At 45.7% G+C, this 23,337-nt stretch overlaps 1 long non-coding RNA gene across 1 annotated transcript; it reads left to right on the plus strand.

Moving 5' to 3' along the window:
• Positions 1-9,331: 9,331 nt before the first annotated feature.
• Positions 9,332-19,697, plus strand: LOC121177969. Its single transcript, XR_005893425.1, has 2 exons — positions 9,332-9,449; positions 19,602-19,697. It is a non-coding gene; the product is annotated as an uncharacterized LOC121177969 (long non-coding RNA).
• Positions 19,698-23,337: the final 3,640 nt, after the last annotated feature.

Below are 23,337 nucleotides of genomic sequence, written 5' to 3' on the forward strand. Positions count from 1 at the left end.
ATAAAAGCTGAGAATCTACTTTTTATGTTTTAAAATTTGTTCAGCATTTTACTTCTTTATTGTACCATGATTGTGATTTTGCCCTTTTTCCTTGCAGGGTTATTTGGCTCTGTCTGCCTTTTTTCCTGTTGTGTTGGGATTTTTTAGATTGTAATATGAAAAATGAAAAGGTTTAAAACACTTCTAGCTGTGTTCAAAGCTGATGTGCTGACCCTAATGTAAAAACGCTGAATAAATCGAACTGATACGAGTCCTGGGTGAAGGTAAACGCTTTCTGCACCTTCTGTTTTTTCAATTATCTGCTTAATTTCATTACTTTATTATTAATATTCATCCCTTTTCTGTTCTTTTTTCTTTTATACCAGCCTTTTCTTTATTGACTTGTACTTTCCCAAAGTAAATTTTATTTTTATATTTTATAATTTTAAAAAAAGCATCATCAACAGAAAAGCACATTCTTCGTTTTCCAGACAGTTAAACTGCAGAGGAGAGATAAAAACTGTCAGGAGCACAGTGTGTACAGTGCAATTACTCCAAGTGTCTCTGTGGCCCGAGTAAACAGCATTTTCCTCATCAGTGATTCCACTTTGACACGACGGCGACTCTCCTCTTCTGATTCTGTGCTGCAGACATGAGTTATACAAACCACAATAATAAGACAGGTAAGCTGTAAACAACGACTGCACGGAGGTAAATTTGGCACCAGAAAGAAAGTGAATAAACAACAAGGAGGAAAACATGTACTTTGCATGTGCTTGGGTCTCTAGAAATAGTTTTTTGGCCTCCTAAAATTTATAGCACCACTACGACTACAGTCTCATTTTCCTTCCATAAGTTTAAATCTGAAAAGTGGTCAGATGATGGAGGAAGTGAATACAACAAATTTGTATTGTTTTAAACATAAAGATATTGGCTTTGTTATTTTAAAGAGAGAGAAGTTTCCTTAAGTCAGCCAACAAGTCAAAGTTGCACCAAGTTTCAGCAGATTGATTATCCTGGACTTAAATGACTTATAGTTCTTTATATTCTGAGAGACAAAGTACATCATCTTAATAGTAACTTACAACAAGATTTGCTGTGTAACAGGCAATAATATAAGAGAACTGCTGGGAAATTAAAATACAAACCAGAAAACAAACAAGTTCAATGACAAAGAGTTTAATCCCAAAAATACAGAGTACATTAGGCCACGACAGGTCATGTTGTATGTACTTCACCCAGAACTGAATATACGAGTTTATGACAATATAGGAATGCTTGATAAAAGAGTATAGGGTTATATGATAAATTGACATTACAATTAAAATATAATAAATAAACAATATCAAAATAAATAAAAATAAAAAATAAATCAAAATATACAATATAGATATTGATCGTATCACCAGTGACTACATTCCTTTGGGTTTAAGTAGACACATGATTAGCTGATGAATGTTAAAATATGCATTTAGCTGTTTTTGTAGGACACAGACGTCCTTAGGTTGATAGCAAGCTAGGGAAAAATACAAAAAATACAAAAACTCAAAACGCCAACATCAATATCATCATCATCATCATCATCATCACGAGCCTCAGCCAGAGAGGCCATCTGGTGTGTGACTGACCTATCAATAGACCTTACACTGTTGCTCTTGTTGGTGACACAGAGCTTTACTCTGTAGTCACTTGGTTGGAGCTTGGCACGCTACTGGTGGAGGAGGGCGCTCTTTCACCCCTCACTCTTAAATTGCAGACAGTTCCAACGCAGCTGAAGGTTAGGGGCAGCGCACGGCGTGCACCCCAGTTGTCTTCCTCAACGTCTGGATGAGTCAGTTTTCCCGAGACCATTATTCTGGGTCTAGAGAATTGATGTGACCTCCTTTGCTTTGATTCTCTGGTGGCTGGTTGTCGGCCTTTGGTTCAGGAACCCGTTTGCAGTGGCTGGCGTGTACCCATGTGGCCTTTTCTGACAATAAAGGGCGGCAGGTCGGTGGAGCCAGGACCACAGACAGAGAACATGCAGCTCTGGAGCCAGAGACACCTGCAGAAGGCACAGAGAAAAAGAGACCAGAGAGAGACAAGCACAGGACTACAGGAGAAAGAGGACAATAACAGCATAACTAGTAGAGACTGAGGTAGAATTAAACAGACAGCAAGAGGATTATTAAGAGACTTTGCTGTTCTGTATCTCTCTCTGTTTGTTTTATATTTTCTTACTTTAAAGTTAAGCGTGTGTGTTGAATGTACTGTGTGTGTGTTACAGGTCATTGTATCCTAAAGGTTGATTGAAGGCAACTGGACTTCTTGCTTGAAGCTTGAAGACGTTTGACCTCTCATCTGAGAAACGTCTTCAGTTCTGGAGACTGGTTAGAGTCCAAACTTTTAAACTCCTCCCTATCTCACCTAGTGGGTGCTACCTCTGGGAGCAATAGAAAGCACTGAGTGGAACGTTCACACCTTGAGTGGCTCCTGCTGGGCTGCCTCAAGTGGAGTCGTTAGCGCCTGAGGATACTCAGGTGAGCGTAGAAACTAAGCATCATGTGAGTCGTTACAGTCACGTGAGCCCAGATGTGAATGTGTTAGTCGCTTGGGGAGGGATCTCAAAACTGCGTCATAGATAGGTGACAGCTGGTGCCGTAGACCGCCCCCTGTATTCAGTGACGGATGTTCTATTTTGACACGGATGGCCTCCTTAACTCTTCTCTCAAACCATCTATGTTCCCGGTCCAAAATGCAGACATCACTGTCCTCAAAGGAGTGTCCTTTCTCCTTGAGATGCAAGTGAGCGGCTGAGTTCTGACCGGAGGAGTGAGCTCGTCTATGCTGAGCCATGCGTTTGTGGAGCGGCTGCTTAGTCTCCCCTATATATAGATGGGAGCACTGCAGGCTGACTTTGATCGCACAGACTTTCTCTGACACTCCCTCAACGACCGTACCAGTCTCACACCGGACCAGATCTGCACTCTTTTAGACCTCTGCCTCACCACGACCTACTTCAACAACAACGACGGCTTTTACAGACAGAAACCACAAACACAAACCAGAACCCTACACCACCAACGGGGAGGACACCACAAACCACAACTTGTTGGAGTGTCAGAGAAACTGAGGAGGATTTTCTCCAAACACAACATTCCAGTTCATTTCAGACCCTGTAACACTCTGAGACAGAAACAGCTACACCTCAAAGACAAAACTCCCAAAAACCAACTAAGCCATGTCGTCTGTGCGGTCTAAGTCAGCGAGCGGCGCTCCCACCTGTACACAGGGGAGACTAAACAGCCGCTCCACAAACGCATGACCCAGCACAGACGAGCTCACTCCTCCGGTCAGAACTCAGCCGTTCACCTGCATTTCAAGGAGAAAGGACACTCCTCTGAAGAGAGCGATGTCCCCATTCTGGACCGGGAACATAGATGGTTTGAGAGAAGAGTTAAGGAGGCCATCCATGTCAAACTAGAACATCCATCACTGAATACAGGGGGCGGTCTAAGACACCAGCTGCCACCTATCTATGACGCAGTTTTTGAGATCCCTCCCCAAACGACTAACACATTCACATCTGGGCTCACGTGACTGTAACGACTCACATGATGCTTAGTTTCTACGCTCACCTGAGTATCCTCAGGTGCTAACGACTCCACTTGAGGCAGCCCAGCGGGAGCCACTCAAGGTGTGAACGTTCCACTCAGTGGTATCTATTGCTCCCAGAGGTAGCACCCACTAGGTGAGATAGGGAGGAGTTTAAAAGCCTGGACTGTCTAACCAGTCTCCAGAACTGAAGATGTTTCTCAGATGAGAGGTGAAACATCTTCAAGCTTCAAGCAAGAAGTCCAGTTGCCTTCAAACAGCCATTAGAATAGGATAAGACATGTTTTACATGCATATTATTAAATATATAAAATGAGATATAATACAGATACATCTTGTATTTGAATAGCAAAGAGAATTGTGTTTTGTTTTGCAGAACATTCGAACATAAGAACATAGAAAACATATAAAGACATATTAAGTGATTACTTATTGAATCCACAAACCTACTGGCCATTTGCTTCTGCCTTACCTCCTCTGCCGCTCACCATCCCTCTGATTGCTGGTCCCTGAAAATCTGCATCTGTGTCTGTGTCCGTATCTGAGTCTGCATCTTTGTCTTTACCTGTGTATTGTTCTGCCTTGCCTCCTCTGCTTCTGTCTTGCCTCAAGTGTTGTTCCTGTTCCATGTGTCCACTCTCCTGTCTCACTCATCATCCGTCTGACTGCTGGTCCCTGGAAATCTTCATCTGTGTCTGTATCCAAGTGTGCATCTTTGTCTTTACCTGTGATGGTTTCCTGTGTGTGCTTCTGCCTTTCCTCCTCTGCTTCTGCCTTGCCTCCTCTTCTTCTGCCTTGCCTCCTCTTCTTCTGTCTTGCCTCCTCTTCTTCTGTCTTGCCTCAAGTGTTGTTCCTGTTCCACGTGTCCACTCTTGCCTCAAGTGTTGTTCCTGTTCCACGTGTCCAGTCTGTCTCGCTCATCATCCACTTGACTGTTGGTCCCTGGACATATGCATCTGCATCTGTGTCAGTATCCAAGTGTGCATCTTTGTCTTTACCTGTGATGGTTTCCTGTGTGTGCTTCTGTCTTGCCTCCTCTGCTCCTCCCTTGCCTCCTCTGCTCCTCCCTTGCCTCCTCTGCTTCTGTCTTGCCTCCTCTTCTTCTGCCTTGCCTCCTCTGCTTGTCCCTTTTCTCCTCTTCTTCTGTCTTGCCTCATGTGTTGTTCCTGTTCCACGTGTCCACTCTTGCCTCAAGTGTTGTTCCTGTTCCATATGTCCAGTCTGTCTCGCTCATCATCCCCTTGATTGTTGGTCCCTGGACATATGCATCTGCATCTGTGTCAGTATCCAAGTGTGCATCTTTGTCTTTACCTGTGATGGTTTCCTGTGTGTGCTTCTGTCTTGCCTCCTCTGCTTCTGCCATACCTCCTCTTCTTCTGCCTTGCCTCCTCTTCTTCATCCTTGCCTCCTCTGCTTCTGCCTTGCCTCATGTGTTGTTCCTGCTCCACGTGTCCACTCTCCTGTCTCGCTCATCATCAGTCTGACTGTTGATCCCTGGAAATCTGCATCTTTGTCTTTACCTGTGATGGTTTCCTGTGTGTGCTTCTGCCTTGCCTCCTCTTCTTCTGTCTTGCCTCCTCTGCTCCTCCCTTGCCTCCTCTTCTTCTGTCTTTCCTCCTCTTCTTCTGTCTTGCCTCAAGTGTTGTTCCTGTTCCACGTGTCCACTCTTGCCTCAAGTGTTGTTCCTGTTCCACGTGTCCAGTCTGTCTCGCTCATCATCCCCTTGACTGTTGGTCCCTGGACATATGCATCTGCACCTGTGTCAGTATCCAAGTGTGCATCTTTGTCTTTACCTGTGATGGTTTCCTGTGTGTGCTTCTGTCTTGCCTCCTCTGCTCCTCCCTTGCCTCCTCTGCTTCTGTCTTGCCTCCTCTTCTTCTGCCTTGCCTCCTCTGCTTGTCCCTTTTCTCCTCTTCTTCTGTCTTGCCTCATGTGTTGTTCCTGTTCCACGTGTCCACTCTTGCCTCAAGTGTTGTTCCTGCTCCACGTGTCCAGTCTGTCTCGCTCATCATCCCCTTGACTGTTGGTCCCTGGACATATGCATCTGCATCTGTGTCAGTATCCAAGTGTGCATCTTTGTCTTTACCTGTGATGGTTTCCTGTGTGTGCTTCTGTCTTGCCTCCTCTGCTTCTGCCTTGCCTCCTCTGCTCATCCCTTGCCTCCTCTGCTTCTGTCTTGCCTCCTCTTCTTCTGTCTTGCCTCCTCTGCTTCTGTCTTGCCTCCTCTGCTCCTCCCTTGCCTCCTCTGCTTCTGTCTTGCCTCCTCTTCTTCTGTCTTGCCTCCTCTGCTTCTGTCTTTCCTCAAGTGTTGTTCCTGTTCCACGTGTCCAGTCTGTCTCGCTCATCATCCCCTTGACTGTTGGTCCATGGACATATGCATCTGCATCTGTGTCAGTATCCAAGTGTGCATCTTTGTCTTTACCTGTGATGGTTTCCTGTGTGTGCTTCTGTCTTGCCTCCTCTGCTTCTGTCTTGCCTCCTCTGCTCCTCCCTTGCCTCCTCTGCTTCTGTCTTGCCTCCTCTGCTTCTGCCTTGCCTCCTCTTCTTCTGCCTTGCCTCCTCTGCTTGTCCCTTTTCTCCTCTTCTTCTGTCTTGCCTCATGTGTTGTTCCTGTTCCACGTGTCCACTCTTGCCTCAAGTGTTGTTCCTGTTCCACGTGTCCAGTCTGTCTCGCTCATCATCCCCTTGACTGTTGGTCCCTGGACATATGCATCTGCATCTGTGTCAGTATCCAAGTGTGCATCTTTGTCTTTACCTGTGATGGTTTCCTGTGTGTGCTTCTGTCTTGCCTCCTCTGCTTCTGTCTTGCCTCCTCTGCTCCTCCCTTGCCTCCTCTGCTTCTGCCTTGCCTCCTCTTCTTCTGTCTTGCCTCCTCTTCTTCTGCCTTGCCTCCTCTTCTTCATCCTTGCCTCCTCTTCTTCTGCCTTGCCTCCTCTTTTTCTGTCTTGCCTCCTCTGCTTCTGCCTTGCTTCCTCTGCTCCTCCCTTGCCTCCTCTTCTTCTGCCTTGCCTCCTCTGCTTTTCCCTTTTCTCCTCTTCTTCTGTCTTGCCTCATGTGTTGTTCCTGTTCCACGTGTCCACTCTTGCCTCAAGTGTTGTTCCTGTTCCATATGTCCAGTCTGTCTCGCTCATCATCCCCTTGACTGTTGGTCCATGGACATATGCATCTGCATCTGTGTCAGTATCCAAGTGTGCATCTTTGTCTTTACCTGTGATGGTTTCCTGTGTGTGCTTCTGTCTTGCCTCCTCTGCTCCTCCCTTGCCTCCTCTGCTTCTGTCTTGCCTCCTCTTCTTCTGCCTTGCCTCCTCTGCTTGTCCCTTTTCTCCTCTTCTTCTGTCTTGCCTCATGTGTTGTTCCTGTTCCACGTGTCCACTCTTGCCTCAAGTGTTGTTCCTGTTCCATGTGTCCAGTCTGTCTCGCTCATCATCCCCTTGACTGTTGGTCCCTGGACATATGCATCTGCATCTGTGTCAGTATCCAAGTGTGCATCTTTGTCTTTACCTGTGATGGTTTCCTGTGTGTGCTTCTGTCTTGCCTCCTCTGCTTCTGTCTTTCCTCAAGTGTTGTTCCTGTTCCACGTGTCCAGTCTGTCTCGCTCATCATCCCCTTGACTGTTGGTCCCTGGACATATGCATCTGCATCTGTGTCAGTATCCAAGTGTGCATCTTTGTCTTTACCTGTGATGGTTTCCTGTGTGTGCTTCTGTCTTGCCTCCTCTGCTTCTGCCTTGCCTCCTCTGCTCATCCCTTGCCTCCTCTGCTTCTGTCTTGCCTCCTCTTCTTCTGTCTTGCCTCCTCTGCTTCTGTCTTGCCTCCTCTGCTCCTCCCTTGCCTCCTCTGCTTCTGTCTTGCCTCCTCTGCTTCTGTCTTTCCTCAAGTGTTGTTCCTGTTCCACGTGTCCAGTCTGTCTCGCTCATCATCCCCTTGACTGTTGGTCCATGGACATATGCATCTGCATCTGTGTCAGTATCCAAGTGTGCATCTTTGTCTTTACCTGTGATGGTTTCCTGTGTGTGCTTCTGTCTTGCCTCCTCTGCTTCTGTCTTGCCTCCTCTGCTCCTCCCTTGCCTCCTCTGCTTCTGTCTTGCCTCCTCTGCTTCTGCCTTGCCTCCTCTTCTTCTGCCTTGCCTCCTCTGCTTGTCCCTTTTCTCCTCTTCTTCTGTCTTGCCTCATGTGTTGTTCCTGTTCCACGTGTCCACTCTTGCCTCAAGTGTTGTTCCTGTTCCACGTGTCCAGTCTGTCTCGCTCATCATCCACTTGACTGTTGGTCCCTGGACATATGCATCTGCATCTGTGTCAGTATCCAAGTGTGCATCTTTGTCTTTACCTGTGATGGTTTCCTGTGTGTGCTTCTGTCTTGCCTCCTCTGCTTCTGTCTTGCCTCCTCTGCTCCTCCCTTGCCTCCTCTGCTTCTGCCTTGCCTCCTCTTCTTCTGTCTTGCCTCCTCTTCTTCTGCCATACCTCCTCTTCTTCTGCCTTGCCTCCTCTTCTTCTGCCTTGCCTCCTCTTCTTCATCCTTGCCTCCTCTGCTTCTGCCTTGCCTCATGTGTTGTTCCTGCTCCACGTGTCCACTCTCCTGTCTCGCTCATCATCAGTCTGACTGTTGATCCCTGGAAATCTGCATCTTTGTCTTTACCTGTGATGGTTTCCTGTGTGTGCTTCTGCCTTGCCTCCTCTGCTCCTCCCTTGCCTCCTCTGCTTCTGTCTTGCCTCCTCTTCTTCTGCCTTGCCTCCTCTGCTTGTTCCTTTTCTCCTCTTCTTCTGTCTTGCCTCATGTGTTGTTCCTGTTCCACGTGTCCACTCTTGCCTCAAGTGCTGTTCCTGTTCCATGTGTCCAGTCTCCTGTCTCGCTCATCATCCCTCTGATTGTTGGTCCCTGGGAATCTGCATCGGTATCTTTGTCTTTACCTGTGTTGGTTTCCTGTGTGTGCTTCTGCCTTGCGTCCTCTGCTTTTGCCTTGCGTCCTCTTCTTCTGTCTTGCCTCAAGTGTTGTTCCTGTTCCATGTGTCCACTCTCCTGTCTCACTCATCATCCGTCTGACTGCTGGTCCCTGGAAATCTTCATCTGTGTCTGTATCCAAGTGTGTATCTTTGTCTTTCCCTGTCTTGATTCCTTGTGTGTGCTTCTCCATTGCGTCCTCTGCTTTTCCTCCTCTTCTTCTGCCTTGCGTCCTCTTCTTCTGTCTTGCCTCAAGTGTTGTTCCTGATCCATGTGTCCAGTCTCCTGTCTCGCTCATCACCCGTCTGACTGTTGGTCTCTGGAAATCTGCGTCTGTGTACGTGTCCGAGTGTGCATCTTTGTCTTTACCTGTGATGGTTTCCTGTGTGTGCTTCTGTCTTGCCTCCTCTGCTCCTCCCTTGCCTCCTCTTCTTCTGTCTTGCCTCCTCTTCTTCTGTCTTGCCTCCTCTGCTTCTGTCTTGCCTCAAGTGTTATTCCTGCTCCACGTGTCCAGTCTGTCTCGCTCATCATCCCTCTGACTGTTGGTCCCTGGAAATATGCATCATTGTCCGTGTCCGAGTGTGCATCTTTGTCTTTACCTGTGATGGTTTCCTGTGTGTGCTTCTGTCTTGCCTCCTCTGCTTCTCCCTTGCCTCCTCTGCTGCTCCCTTGCCTCCTCTGCTTCTGCCTTTCCTCCTCTGCTTCTGTCTTGCCTCAAGTGTTGTTGAGGCAAGACTGCACCTGCAGAAGGTACAGAGAAAGAGAGACCAGAGAGAGACAAGCACAGGACTACGGGAGAGAAAGGACACAGAGTTAATGGCATGTAATAAAGGTTAATAAATGTGAGAGTGGGTCTGAGGAGAGAAAGAGAGAAGAGATGATCATGGGAAGTCCCCCAGCAGCCTCGGCCTATAACAGCATAACTAGTAGAGTCTGAGGTAGTTTTAAACAGACAGCAAGAGGATTATTAAGAGACTTTGCTGTTCTGTATCTCTCTCTGTTTGTTTTATATTTTCTTACTTTAAAGTTAAGCGTGTGTGTTGAATGTACTGTGTGTGTGTGTGTTACAGGTCATTGTATCCTAAAGGTTGATTGAAGGCAACTGGACTTCTTGCTTGAAGCTTGAAGACGTTTGACCTCTCATCCGAGAAGCTTCTTCAGTTCTGGAGACTGGTTAGAGTCCAAACTTTTAAACTCCTCCCTATCTCACCTAGTGGGTGCTACCTCTGGGAGCAATAGATACCACTGAGTGGAACGTTCACACCTTGAGTGGCTCCTGCTGGGCTGCCTCAAGTGGAGTCGTTAGCGCCTGAGGATACTCAGGTGAGCGCAGAAACTAAGCATCACGTGAGTCGTTACAGTCACGTGAGCCCAGATGTGAATGTGTTAGTCGCTTGGGGAGGGATCTCAAAACTGCGTCATAGATAGGTGACAGCTGGTGCCGTAGACCGCCCCCTGTATTCAGTGACGGATGTTCTATTTTGACACGGATGGCCTCCTTAACTCTTCTCTCAAACCATCTATGTTCCCGGTCCAGAATGCAGACATCACTGTCCTCAAAGGAGTGTCCTTTCTCCTTGAGATGCAAATGAGCGGCTGAGTTCTGACCGGAGGAGTGAGCTCGTCTATGCTGAGCCATGCGTTTGTGGAGCGGCTGCTTAGTCTCCCCTATATATAGATGGGAGCACTGCAGGCTGACTTTGATCGCACAGACTTTCTCTGACACTCCCTCAACGACCGTACCAGTCTCACACCGGACCAGATCTGCACTCTTTTAGACCTCTGCCTCACCACGACCTACTTCAACAACAACGACGGCTTTTACAGACAGAAACCGCAAACCGACACACACTAACCAGAAACCACAAACACAAACCAGAACCCTACACCACCAACGGGGAGGACACCACAAACCACAACTTGTTGGAGTGTCAGAGAAACTGAGGAGGATTTTCTCCAAACACAACATTCCAGTTCATTTCAGACCCTGTAACACTCTGAGACAGAAACAGCTACACCTCAAAGACAAAACTCCCAAAAACCAACTAAGCCATGTCGTCTGTGCGGTCTAAGTCAGCGAGCGGCGCTCCCACCTGTACACAGGGGAGACTAAACAGCCGCTCCACAAACGCATGACCCAGCACAGACGAGCTCACTCCTCCGGTCAAAACCCGGCCGTTCACCTGCATTTCAAGGAGAAAGGACACTCCTCTGAAGAGAGCGATGTCCCCATTCTGGACCGGGAACATAGATGGTTTGAGAGAAGAGTTAAGGAGGCCATCCATGTCAAACTAGAACATCCATCACTGAATACAGGGGGCGGTCTAAGACACCAGCTGTCACCTATCTATGACGCAGTTTTTGAGATCCCTCCCCAAACGACTAACACATTCACATCTGGGCTCACGTGACTGTAACGACTCACATGATGCTTAGTTTCTACGCTCACCTGAGTATCCTCAGGTGCTAACGACTCCACTTGAGGCAGCCCAGCGGGAGCCACTCAAGGTGTGAACGTTCCACTCAGTGGTATCTATTGCTCCCAGAGGTAGCACCCACTAGGTGAGATAGGGAGGAGTTTAAAAGCCTGGACTGTCTAACCAGTCTCCAGAACTGAAGATGTTTCTCAGATGAGAGGTGAAACATCTTCAAGCTTCAAGCAAGAAGTCCAGTTGCCTTCAAACAGCCATTAGAATAGGATAAGACATGTTTTACATGCATATTATTAAATATATAAAATGAGATATAATACAGATACATCTTGTATTTGAATAGCAAAGAGAACTGTGTTTTGTTTTGCAGAACATTCGAACATAAGAACATAGAAAACATATAAAGACATATTAAGTGATTACTTATTGAATCCACAAACCTACTGGCCATTTGCTTCTGCCTTACCTCCTCTGCCGCTCACCATCCCTCTGATTGCTGGTCCCTGAAAATCTGCATCTGTGTCTGTGTCCGTATCTGAGTCTGCATCTTTGTCTTTACCTGTGTATTGTTCTGCCTTGCCTCCTCTGCTTCTGTCTTGCCTCCTCTTCTTCTGCCTTGCCTCCTCTTCTTCTGTCTTGCCTCAAGTGTTGTTCCTGTTCCATGTGTCCACTCTCCTGTCTCACTCATCATCCGTCTGACTGCTGGTCCCTGGAAATCTTCATCTGTGTCTGTATCCAAGTGTGCATCTTTGTCTTTACCTGTGATGGTTTCCTGTGTGTGCTTCTGCCTTGCCTCCTCTTCTTCTGCCTTGCCTCCTCTTCTTCTGCCTTGCCTCCTCTTCTTCTGTCTTGCCTCCTCTTCTTCTGTCTTGCCTCAAGTGTTGTTCCTGTTCCACGTGTCCACTCTTGCCTCAAGTGTTGTTCCTGTTCCACGTGTCCAGTCTGTCTCGCTCATCATCCACTTGACTGTTGGTCCATGGACATATGCATCTGCATCTGTGTCAGTATCCAAGTGTGCATCTTTGTCTTTACCTGTGATGGTTTCCTGTGTGTGCTTCTGTCTTGCCTCCTCTGCTCCTCCCTTGCCTCCTCTGCTCCTCCCTTGCCTCCTCTGCTTCTCCCTTGCCTCCTCTTCTTCTGCCTTGCCTCCTCTGCTTGTCCCTTTTCTCCTCTTCTTCTGTCTTGCCTCATGTGTTGTTCCTGTTCCACGTGTCCACTCTTGCCTCAAGTGTTGTTCCTGTTCCATATGTCCAGTCTGTCTCGCTCATCATCCCCTTGATTGTTGGTCCCTGGACATATGCATCTGCATCTGTGTCAGTATCCAAGTGTGCATCTTTGTCTTTACCTGTGATGGTTTCCTGTGTGTGCTTCTGTCTTGCCTCCTCTTCTTCTGCCATACCTCCTCTTCTTCTGCCTTGCCTTCTCTGCTTCTGCCTTTCATCCTCTTCTTCTGCCTTGCCTCCTCTTTTTCTGTCTTGCCTCCTCTGCTTCTGCCTTGCTTCCTCTGCTCCTCCCTTGCCTCCTCTGCTTCTGCCTTGCCTCATGTGTTGTTCCTGCTCCACGTGTCCACTCTCCTGTCTCGCTCATCATCAGTCTGACTGTTGATCCCTGGAAATCTGCATCTTTGTCTTTACCTGTGATGGTTTCCTGTGTGTGCTTCTGCCTTGCCTCCTCTTCTTCTGTCTTGCCTCCTCTGCTCCTCCCTTGCCTCCTCTTCTTCTGTCTTTCCTCCTCTTCTTCTGTCTTGCCTCAAGTGTTGTTCCTGTTCCACGTGTCCACTCTTGCCTCAAGTGTTGTTCCTGTTCCACGTGTCCAGTCTGTCTCGCTCATCATCCCCTTGACTGTTGGTCCATGGACATATGCATCTGCACCTGTGTCAGTATCCAAGTGTGCATCTTTGTCTTTACCTGTGATGGTTTCCTGTGTGTGCTTCTGTCTTGCCTCCTCTGCTCCTCCCTTGCCTCCTCTGCTTCTGTCTTGCCTCCTCTTCTTCTGCCTTGCCTCCTCTGCTTGTCCCTTTTCTCCTCTTCTTCTGTCTTGCCTCATGTGTTGTTCCTGTTCCACGTGTCCACTCTTGCCTCAAGTGTTGTTCCTGTTCCATGTGTCCAGTCTGTCTCGCTCATCATCCCCTTGACTGTTGGTCCATGGACATATGCATCTGCATCTGTGTCAGTGTCCAAGTGTGCATCTTTGTCTTTACCTGTGATGGTTTCCTGTGTGTGCTTCTGTCTTGCCTCCTCTGCTTCTGTCTTTCCTCAAGTGTTGTTCCTGTTCCACGTGTCCAGTCTGTCTCGCTCATCATCCCCTTGACTGTTGGTCCCTGGACATATGCATCTGCATCTGTGTCAGTATCCAAGTGTGCATCTTTGTCTTTACCTGTGATGGTTTCCTGTGTGTGCTTCTGTCTTGCCTCCTCTGCTTCTGCCTTGCCTCCTCTGCTCATCCCTTGCCTCCTCTGCTTCTGTCTTGCCTCCTCTTCTTCTGTCTTGCCTCCTCTGCTTCTGTCTTGCCTCCTCTGCTCCTCCCTTGCCTCCTCTGCTTCTGTCTTGCCTCCTCTTCTTCTGTCTTGCCTCCTCTGCTTCTGTCTTTCCTCAAGTGTTGTTCCTGTTCCACGTGTCCAGTCTGTCTCGCTCATCATCCCCTTGACTGTTGGTCCATGGACATATGCATCTGCATCTGTGTCAGTATCCAAGTGTGCATCTTTGTCTTTACCTGTGATGGTTTCCTGTGTGTGCTTCTGTCTTGCCTCCTCTGCTTCTGTCTTGCCTCCTCTGCTCCTCCCTTGCCTCCTCTGCTTCTGTCTTGCCTCCTCTGCTTCTGCCTTGCCTCCTCTTCTTCTGCCTTGCCTCCTCTGCTTGTCCCTTTTCTCCTCTTCTTCTGTCTTGCCTCATGTGTTGTTCCTGTTCCACGTGTCCACTCTTGCCTCAAGTGTTGTTCCTGTTCCACGTGTCCAGTCTGTCTCGCTCATCATCCATCTGATTGTTGGTCCCTGGACATATGCATCTGCATCTGTGTCAGTATCCAAGTGTGCATCTTTGTCTTTACCTGTGATGGTTTCCTGTGTGTGCTTCTGTCTTGCCTCCTCTGCTTCTGTCTTGCCTCCTCTGCTCCTCCCTTGCCTCCTCTGCTTCTGCCTTGCCTCCTCTTCTTCTGTCTTGCCTCCTCTTCTTCTGCCATACCTCCTCTTCTTCTGCCTTGCCTCCTCTTCTTCTGCCTTGCCTCCTCTTCTTCATCCTTGCCTCCTCTTCTTCTGCCTTGCCTCCTCTTTTTCTGTCTTGCCTCCTCTGCTTCTGCCTTGCTTCCTCTGCTCCTCCCTTGCCTCCTCTGCTTCTGCCTTGCCTCCTCTGCTCATCCCTTGCCTCCTCTTCTTCTGCCTTGCATCCTCTGCTTTTCCCTTTTCTCCTCTTCTTCTGTCTTGCCTCATGTGTTGTTCCTGTTCCACGTGTCCACTCTTGCCTCAAGTGTTGTTCCTGTTCCATATGTCCAGTCTGTCTCGCTCATCATCCCCTTGACTGTTGGTCCATGGACATATGCATCTGCATCTGTGTCAGTATCCAAGTGTGCATCTTTGTCTTTACCTGTGATGGTTTCCTGTATGTGCTTCTGTCTTGCCTCCTCTGCTCCTCCCTTGCCTCCTCTGCTTCTGTCTTGCCTCCTCTTCTTCTGCCTTGCCTCCTCTGCTTGTCCCTTTTCTCCTCTTCTTCTGTCTTGCCTCATGTGCTGTTCCTGTTCCACGTGTCCACTCTTGCCTCAAGTGTTGTTCCTGTTCCATGTGTCCAGTCTGTCTCGCTCATCATCCCCTTGACTGTTGGTCCCTGGACATATGCATCTGCATCTGTGTCAGTATCCAAGTGTGCATCTTTGTCTTTACCTGTGATGGTTTCCTGTGTGTGCTTCTGTCTTGCCTCCTCTGCTTCTGCCTTGCCTCCTCTGCTTCTGTCTTTCCTCAAGTGTTGTTCCTGTTCCACGTGTCCAGTCTGTCTCGCTCATCATCCCCTTGACTGTTGGTCCCTGGACATATGCATCTGCATCTGTGTCAGTATCCAAGTGTGCATCTTTGTCTTTACCTGTGATGGTTTCCTGTGTGTGCTTCTGTCTTGCCTCCTCTGCTTCTGCCTTGCCTCCTCTGCTCATCCCTTGCCTCCTCTGCTTCTGTCTTGCCTCCTCTTCTTCTGTCTTGCCTCCTCTGCTTCTGTCTTGCCTCCTCTGCTCCTCCCTTGCCTCCTCTGCTTCTGTCTTGCCTCCTCTTCTTCTGTCTTGCCTCCTCTGCTTCTGTCTTTCCTCAAGTGTTGTTCCTGTTCCACGTGTCCAGTCTGTCTCGCTCATCATCCCCCTGACTGTTGGTCCATGGACATATGCATCTGCATCTGTGTCAGTATCCAAGTGTGCATCTTTGTCTTTACCTGTGATGGTTTCCTGTGTGTGCTTCTCCCTTGCCTCCTCTTCTTCTGTCTTGCCTCCTCTTCTTCTGTCTTGCCTCAAGTGTTGTTCCTGTTCCACGTGTCCAGTCTGTCTCGCTCATCATCCCCCTGACTGTTGGTCCCTGGAAATATGCATCTGTGTCCGTGTCCGAGTGTGCATCTTTGTCTTTACCTGTGATGGTTCCCTGTGTGTGCTTCTCCCTTGCCTCCTCTGCTGCTGCCTTGCCTCCTCTGCTTCTCCCTTGCCTCCTCTGCTTCTGCATTGCCTCCTCTGCTTCTGTCTTGCCTCAAGTGTTGTTGAGGCAAGACTGCACCTGCAGAAGGTACAGAGAAAGAGAGACCAGAGAGAGACAAGCACAGGACTACGGGAGAGAAAGGACACAGAGTTAATGGCATGTAATAAAGGTTAATAAATGTGAGAGTGGGTCTGAGGAGAGAAAGAGAGAAGAGATAGCAGGATAACTAGTAGAGACTGAGGTAGCTTTAAACAGACAGCAAGAGGATTATTAAGAGACTTTGCTGTTCTGTATCTCTCTCTGTTTGTTTTATATTTTCTTACTTTAAAGTTAAGCATGTGTGTTGAATGTACTGTGTGTGTGTGTGTTACAGGTCATTGTATCCTAAAGGTTGATTGAAGGCAACTGGACTTCTTGCTTGAAGCTTGAAGACGTTTGACCTCTCATCTGAGAAACGTCTTCAGTTCTGGAGACTGGTTAGAGTCCAAACTTTTAAACTCCTCCCTATCTCACCTAGTGGGTGCTACCTCTGGGAGCAATAGAAAGCACTGAGTGGAACGTTCACACCTTGAGTGGCTCCCGCTGGGCTGCCTCAAGTGGAGTCGTTAGCGCCTGAGGATACTCAGGTGAGCGCAGAAACTAAGCATCATGTGAGTCGTTAGAGTCACGTGAGCCCAGATGTGAATGTGTTAGTCGCTTGGGGAGGGATCTCAAAACTGCGTCATAGATAGGTGACAGCTGGTGCCGTAGACCGCCCCCTGTATTCAGTGACGGATGTTCTATTTTGACACGGATGGCCTCCTTAACTCTTCTCTCAAACCATCTATGTTCCCGGTCCAGAATGCAGACATCACTGTCCTCAAAGGAGTGTCCTTTCTCCTTGAGATGCAAGTGAGCGGCTGAGTTCTGACCGGAGGAGTGAGCTCGTCTATGCTGAGCCATGCGTTTGTGGAGCGGCTGCTTAGTCTCCCCTATATATAGATGGGAGCACTGCAGGCTGACTTTGACCGCACAGACTTTCTCTGACACTCCCTCAACGACCGTACCAGTCTCACACCGGACCAGATCTGCACTCTTTTAGACCTCTGCCTCACCACGACCTACTTCAACAACAACGACGGCTTTTACAGACAGAAACCGCAAACCGACACACACTAACCAGAAACCACAAACACAAACCAGAACCCTACACCACCAACGGGGAGGACACCACAAACCACAACTTGTTGGAGTGTCAGAGAAACTGAGGAGGATTTTCTCCAAACACAACATTCCAGTTCATTTCAGACCCTGTAACACTCTGAGACAGAAACAGCTACACCTCAAAGACAAAACTCCCAAAAACCAACTAAGCCATGTCGTCTGTGCGGTCTAAGTCAGCGAGCGGCGCTCCCACCTGTACACAGGGGAGACTAAACAGCCGCTCCACAAACGCATGACCCAGCACAGACGAGCTCACTCCTCCGGTCAAAACCCGGCCCTTCACCTGCATTTCAAGGAGAGAGGACACTCCTCTGAAGAGAGCGATGTCCCCATTCTGGACCGGGAACATAGATGGTTTGAGAGAAGAGTTAAGGAGGCCATCCATGTCAAACTAGAACATCCATCACTGGATACAGGGGGCGGTCTAAGACACCAGCTGCCACCTATCTATGACGCAGTTTTTGAGATCCCTCCCCAAACGACTAACACATTCACATCTGGGCTCACGTGACTGTAACGACTCACATGATGCTTAGTTTCTACGCTCACCTGAGTATCCTCAGGTGCTAACGACTCCACTTGAGACAGCCCAGCGGGAGCCACTCAAGCCGTGAACGTTCCACTCAGTGGTATCTATTGCTCCCAGAGGTAGCACCCACTAGGTGAGATAGGGAGGAGTTTAAAAGCCTGGACTGTCTAACCAGTCTCCAGAACTAAAGACGTTTCTCAGATGAGAGGTGAAACATCTTCAAGCTTCAAGCAAGAAGTCCAGTTGCCTTCAAACAGCCATTAGAATAGGATAAGACATGTTTTACATGCATATTATTAAATATATAAAATGAGATATAATACAGATACATCTTGTATTTGAATAGAAAAGAGAATTGTGTTTTGTTTTGCAGAACATTGGGACGGACATCGTGATGGATGTCAGGAGAAGTATCAATTGTGCCTTGGACACTGGATGTCAGATATAAAATAACACATCATAAAAAAACATAAAAAGACATATTAACTGATTACTTGATTACTGAAATCCTGAATTTGGCTTTCTTTCTCCCATCCTCTGCCTGGCAAACATCTGATCAGCAGCCTTTCCTGTCGCTCTTGCAGGCTTCATCTCCGACGGATGGGACTGCGACCCCGTGGTGCATCCATGTGTGATCATCTTCAGTCCACAAGAAGACAAATCAGTGTTATTTTTCCAGTTTTTATTATGGCTTATGTCTGTACTGTGACACTTAAAGTCTTTGTACTAAAGATAAAATCACTTGTTATAAAATGTCATTTCTTAATTTCATTTGATTTTTTTTATGTATTCAGTATTCGTCCAATTATTCATTCTGTTGTTGAAAATGATCCTGTAAGACAAATGCATAAGCAAAAACTTTCAAATGTGCTGTAAAATAATGTATTTATTTCACATTTACATGGTACAGAATGAGAACAGATGCTCAATATGGTGTCAGTAAAACGCTTGATTTGTTTGTTAAATTGTTCATAAAGGATTAGTATCTATTTCCTTTTTATTCACGAGTAAATGTGTAATAGAAATGACAATAAACCCCTTGAATCCTTGAATGGTTGAGTAAAATAATACGTATAATAATAAGTGCACTCCTTTAAACATGTTAAAGAAGGGGGGAAAAAAAGAAAAGGTGTACATGTGTACAAGATGACCTCTGACCTTTGAAGAGTAGATAGCGTACCTAGAGTGTAGAGACCCAAACCCTGCATGAACGCTCCTTCAATCTGAGATGGAAAAAAGGAGGAAACAGAAAGACAGGAAGAAAATCAAGAGGAAATGCATGAAAAGGATTAATACAAAATGTAAGATCTGACTGAAATTCATTTAGAAGCATGTAAGTATTTGTTGCATGTAAATTATTGTTGTTACTTACTGCTTAAATTAATTAACTAAAATTAAAACTACTACGAACCTTTGGAGTAAGAATACAACATAAATATAATCCACCACTGCATGGAAACTATCACTTAAAAAATGTGTAACTATCATTAGTATGTAAGTATCAAGAAAGTACTTGATAGATACAAGTTAATATTATGTATTATTACATTAACTAATGAGTATTTTCATTACCGATAATTTCTTTATTGAGTAATTGTTTACTGTGTAAAAAGAAAAAAAAAACATTCACCTTTAAATTGCTTCTTTTGTCTAACCAATATGCCAAACTACAAAATTATTCAGTGTACTGTAATTAATTTATAAAGAAAGAAAATAAAAGTAGTTGAAAAATTGTGGCAGAGAAAAAAAAGCCTTCTAATATGACTTTAATAAATTCCACTGCTGCCATATTTTACAAAATGGCCGCTGTCTTCGACTAATAGGACCGATACACTTATTAAAATGATTAAATAAAATTAATGACTTTACTCGAAGAATGTACATAGAACCTTTTTTTTTTCTTTTTTTTAAATATGTTCTCCAAATCTGCTTCTGCCTTGCCTCCTCTTCTTCTGCCTTGCCTCCTCTGCTTCTGCTTTGCGTCAAGTGTTGATGCATTAAACATAATAATGTGTTCAAAATGGATAGCTGTAGACAATAAATGGCGGCAGGTCGGTGGAGCCAGGACCGCGGACAGAGAACATGCAGCTCCGGAGCCAGAGACACCTGCAGACGGTACAGAGAAAGAGAGACCAGAGAGAGACAAGCACAGGACTACGGGAGAGAGAGGACACAGAGTTAATGGCATGTAATAAAGGTTAATTAATATGAGAGTGGGTCTGAGGAGAGAAAGAGAGAAGAGATAGCAGGATAACTAGTAGAGTCTGAGGTAGCTTTAAACAGACAGCAAGAGGGTGATGAAGTGACTTTGCTGTTCTGTCTCTCTCTCTGTTTGTTTTATATTTTCTTACTTTAAAGTTAAGCATGTGTGTTGAATGTACTGTGTGTGTGTGTGTGTGTTACAGGTCATTGTATCCTAAAGGTTGATTGAAGGCAACTGGACTTCTTGCTTGAAGCTTGAAGACGTTTGACCTCTCATCTGAGAAGCTTCTTCAGTTCTGGAGACTGGTTAGAGTCCAAACTTTTAAACTCCTCCCTATCTCACCTAGTGGGTGCTACCTCTGGGAGCAATAGATACCACTGAGTGGAACATTCACACCTTGAGTGGCTCCTGCTGGGCTGCCTCAAGTGGAGTCGTTAGCGCCTGAGGATACTCAGGTGAGCGCAGAAACTAAGCATCATGTGAGTCGTTACAGTCACGTGAGCCCAGATGTGAATGTGTTAGTCGCTTGGGGAGGGATCTCAAAAACTGCGTTATAGATAGGTGACAGCTGGTGTCTTAGACCGCCCCCTGTATTCAGTGACAGATGTTCTATTTTGACATGGATGGCCTCCTTAACTCTTCTCTCAAACCATCTATGTTCCCGGTCCAGAATGCAGACATCACTGTCCTCAAAGGAGTGTCCTTTCTCCTTGAGATGCAAGTGAGCGGCTGAGTTCTGACTGGAGGAGTGAGCTCGTCTATGCTGAGCCATGCGTTTGTGGAGCGGCTGCTTAGTCTCCCCTATATATAGATGGGAGCACTGCAGGCTGACTTTGACCGCACAGACTTTCTCTGACACTCCCTCAACGACCGTACCAGTCTCACACCGGACCAGATCTGCACTCTTTTAGACCTCTGCCTCACCACGACCTACTTCAACAACAACGACGGCTTTTACAGACAGAAACCGCAAACCGACACACACTAACCAGAAACCACAAACACAAACCAGAACCCTACACCACCAACGGGGAGGACACCACAAACCACAACTTGTTGGAGTGTCAGAGAAACTGAGGAGGATTTTCTCCAAACACAACATTCCAGTTCATTTCAGACCCTGTAACACTCTGAGACAGAAACAGCTACACCTCAAAGACAAAACTCCCAAAAACCAACTAAGCCATGTCGTCTGTGCGGTCTAAGTCAGCGAGCGGCGCTCCCACCTGTACACAGGGGAGACTAAACAGCCGCTCCACAAACGCATGACCCAGCACAGACGAGCTCACTCCTCCGGTCAAAACCCGGCCCTTCACCTGCATTTCAAGGAGAGAGGACACTCCTCTGAAGAGAGCGATGTCCCCATTCTGGACCGGGAACATAGATGGTTTGAGAGAAGAGTTAAGGAGGCCATCCATGTCAAACTAGAACATCCATCACTGAATACAGGGGGCGGTCTAAGACACCAGCTGTCACCTATCTATGACGCAGTTTTTGAGATCCCTCCCCAAACGACTAACACATTCACATCTGGGCTCACGTGACTCTAGCGACTCACATGATGCTTAGTTTTTACGCTCACCTAAGTATCCTCAGGTGCTAACGACTCCACTTGAGGCAGCCCAGCGGGAGCCACTCAAGCCGTGAACGTTCCACTCAGTGGTATCTATTGCTCCCAGAGGTAGCACCCACTAGGTGAGATAGGGAGGAGTTTAAAAGCCTGGACTGTCTAACCAGTCTCCAGAACTAAAGACGTTTCTCAGATGAGAGGTGAAACATCTTCAAGCTTCAAGCAAGAAGTCCAGTTTCCTTCAAACAGCCATTAGAATAGGATAAGACATGTTTTACATGCATATTATTAAATATATAAAATGAGATATAATACAGATACATCTTGTATTTGAATAGAAAAGAGAAAAGAGAATTGTGTTTTGTTTTGCAGAACATTGGGACGGACATCGTGATGGATGTCAGGAGAAGTATCAATTGTGCCTTGGACACTGGATGTCAGACATTTAAAATAAGACACCATAAAAAACACATATTAAGTGATTACTTGATTACTGAAATCCTGAATTTGGCTTTCTTTCTCCCATCCTCTGCCTGGCAAACATCTGATCAGCAGCCTTTCCTGTCGCTCTTGCAGGCTTCATCTCCGACGGATGGGACTGCGACCCCGTGGTGCATCCATGTGTGATCATCTTCAGTCCACAAGAAGACAAATCAGTGTTATTTTTCCAGTTTTTATTATGGCTTATGTCTGTACTGTGACACTTAAAGTCTTTGTACTAAAGATAAAATCACTTGTTATAAAATGTCATTTCTTAATTTCATTTGATTTTTTTTATTTATTCAGTTTTTGTCCAATTATTCATTCTGTTGTTGAAAATGATCCTGTAAGACAAATGCATAAGCAAAAACTTTCAAATGTGCTGTAAAATAATGTATTTATTTCACATTTACATGGTACAGAGAACAGATGTTCAATATGGTGTCAGTAAAACGCTTGATTTGTTTGTTAAATTGTTCATAAAGGATTAGAATCTATTTCCTTTTTATTCACGAGTAAATGTGTAATAGAAATGACAATAAACCCCTTGAATCCTTGAATGGTTGAGTAAAATAATAAGTATAATAATAAGTGCACTCCTTTAAACATGTTAAAGAAGGGGGGGGGGGAAGAAAAGGTGTACATGTGTACAAGATGACCTCTGACCTTTGAAGAGTAGATAGCGTACGTAGAGTGTAGAGACCCAAACCCTGCATGAACGCTCCTTCAATCTGAGATGGAGAAAAAGGAGGAAACAGAAAGACAGGAAGAAAATCAAGAGGAAATGCATGAAAAGGATTAATACAAAATGTAAGATCTGACTGAAATTCATTTAGAAGCATGTAAGTATTTGTTGCATGTAAATTATTGTTGTTACTTACTGCTTAAATTAATTAACTAAAATTAAAACTACTACTAACCTTTGGAGTAAGAATACAACATAAATATAATCCACCACTGCATGGAAACTATCACTTAAAAAATGTGTAACTATCATTAGTATGTAAGTATCAAGAAAGTACTTGATAGATACAAGTTAATATTATATATTATTACATTAACTGAGTATGTTCATTACCGATAATTTCTTTATTGAGTAATTGTTTACTGTGTAAAAAGAAAAAAAAAACGTTCACCTTTAAATTGCTTCTTTTGTCTAACCAATATGCCAAACTGCAAAATTATTCAGTGTACTGTAATTAATTTATAAAGAAAGAAAATCAAAGTAGTTGAAAAATTGTGGCAGAGAAAAAAAAGCCTTCTAATATGACTAATACATTCCACTGCTGCCATATTTTACAAAATGGCCGCTGTCTTCGACTAATAGGACCGATACACTTATTAAAATGATTAAATAAAAGTAATGACTTTACTCGAAGAATGTACATAGAACGTTTTTTTTTTTTTTTTAAATATGTTCTCCAAATCAACAAATTCAGTGGCCTGACTATAAACTGCTGAAAAACTATGGAAAAGAGAAAGAAAAAATCATTCTAATATGTCTTTAATAAATTCCCGCCGCTGCGGCCAGATTCTACAAAATGGCCGCTGTCTTCGACTAATAGGACCGACACACTTATTAAAATGATTAAATAAAATTAATGACTTTACTTGAAGAATGTACATAGAACCCTTTTTTTAAAAAGATATGTTCTCCAAATCAACAAATTCAGTGGCCTGACCATAAACTTTTTAAAAGTTGACCAAACACTGTTTTTTGTTTTTTTTTTTTAAGCTAGCAAAAACGGCGAA

The sequence above is a fragment of the Toxotes jaculatrix genome, chromosome 24 (genome assembly GCF_017976425.1).
Source record: "Toxotes jaculatrix isolate fToxJac2 chromosome 24, fToxJac2.pri, whole genome shotgun sequence".
Lineage (NCBI taxonomy): Eukaryota > Metazoa > Chordata > Actinopteri > Toxotidae > Toxotes > Toxotes jaculatrix.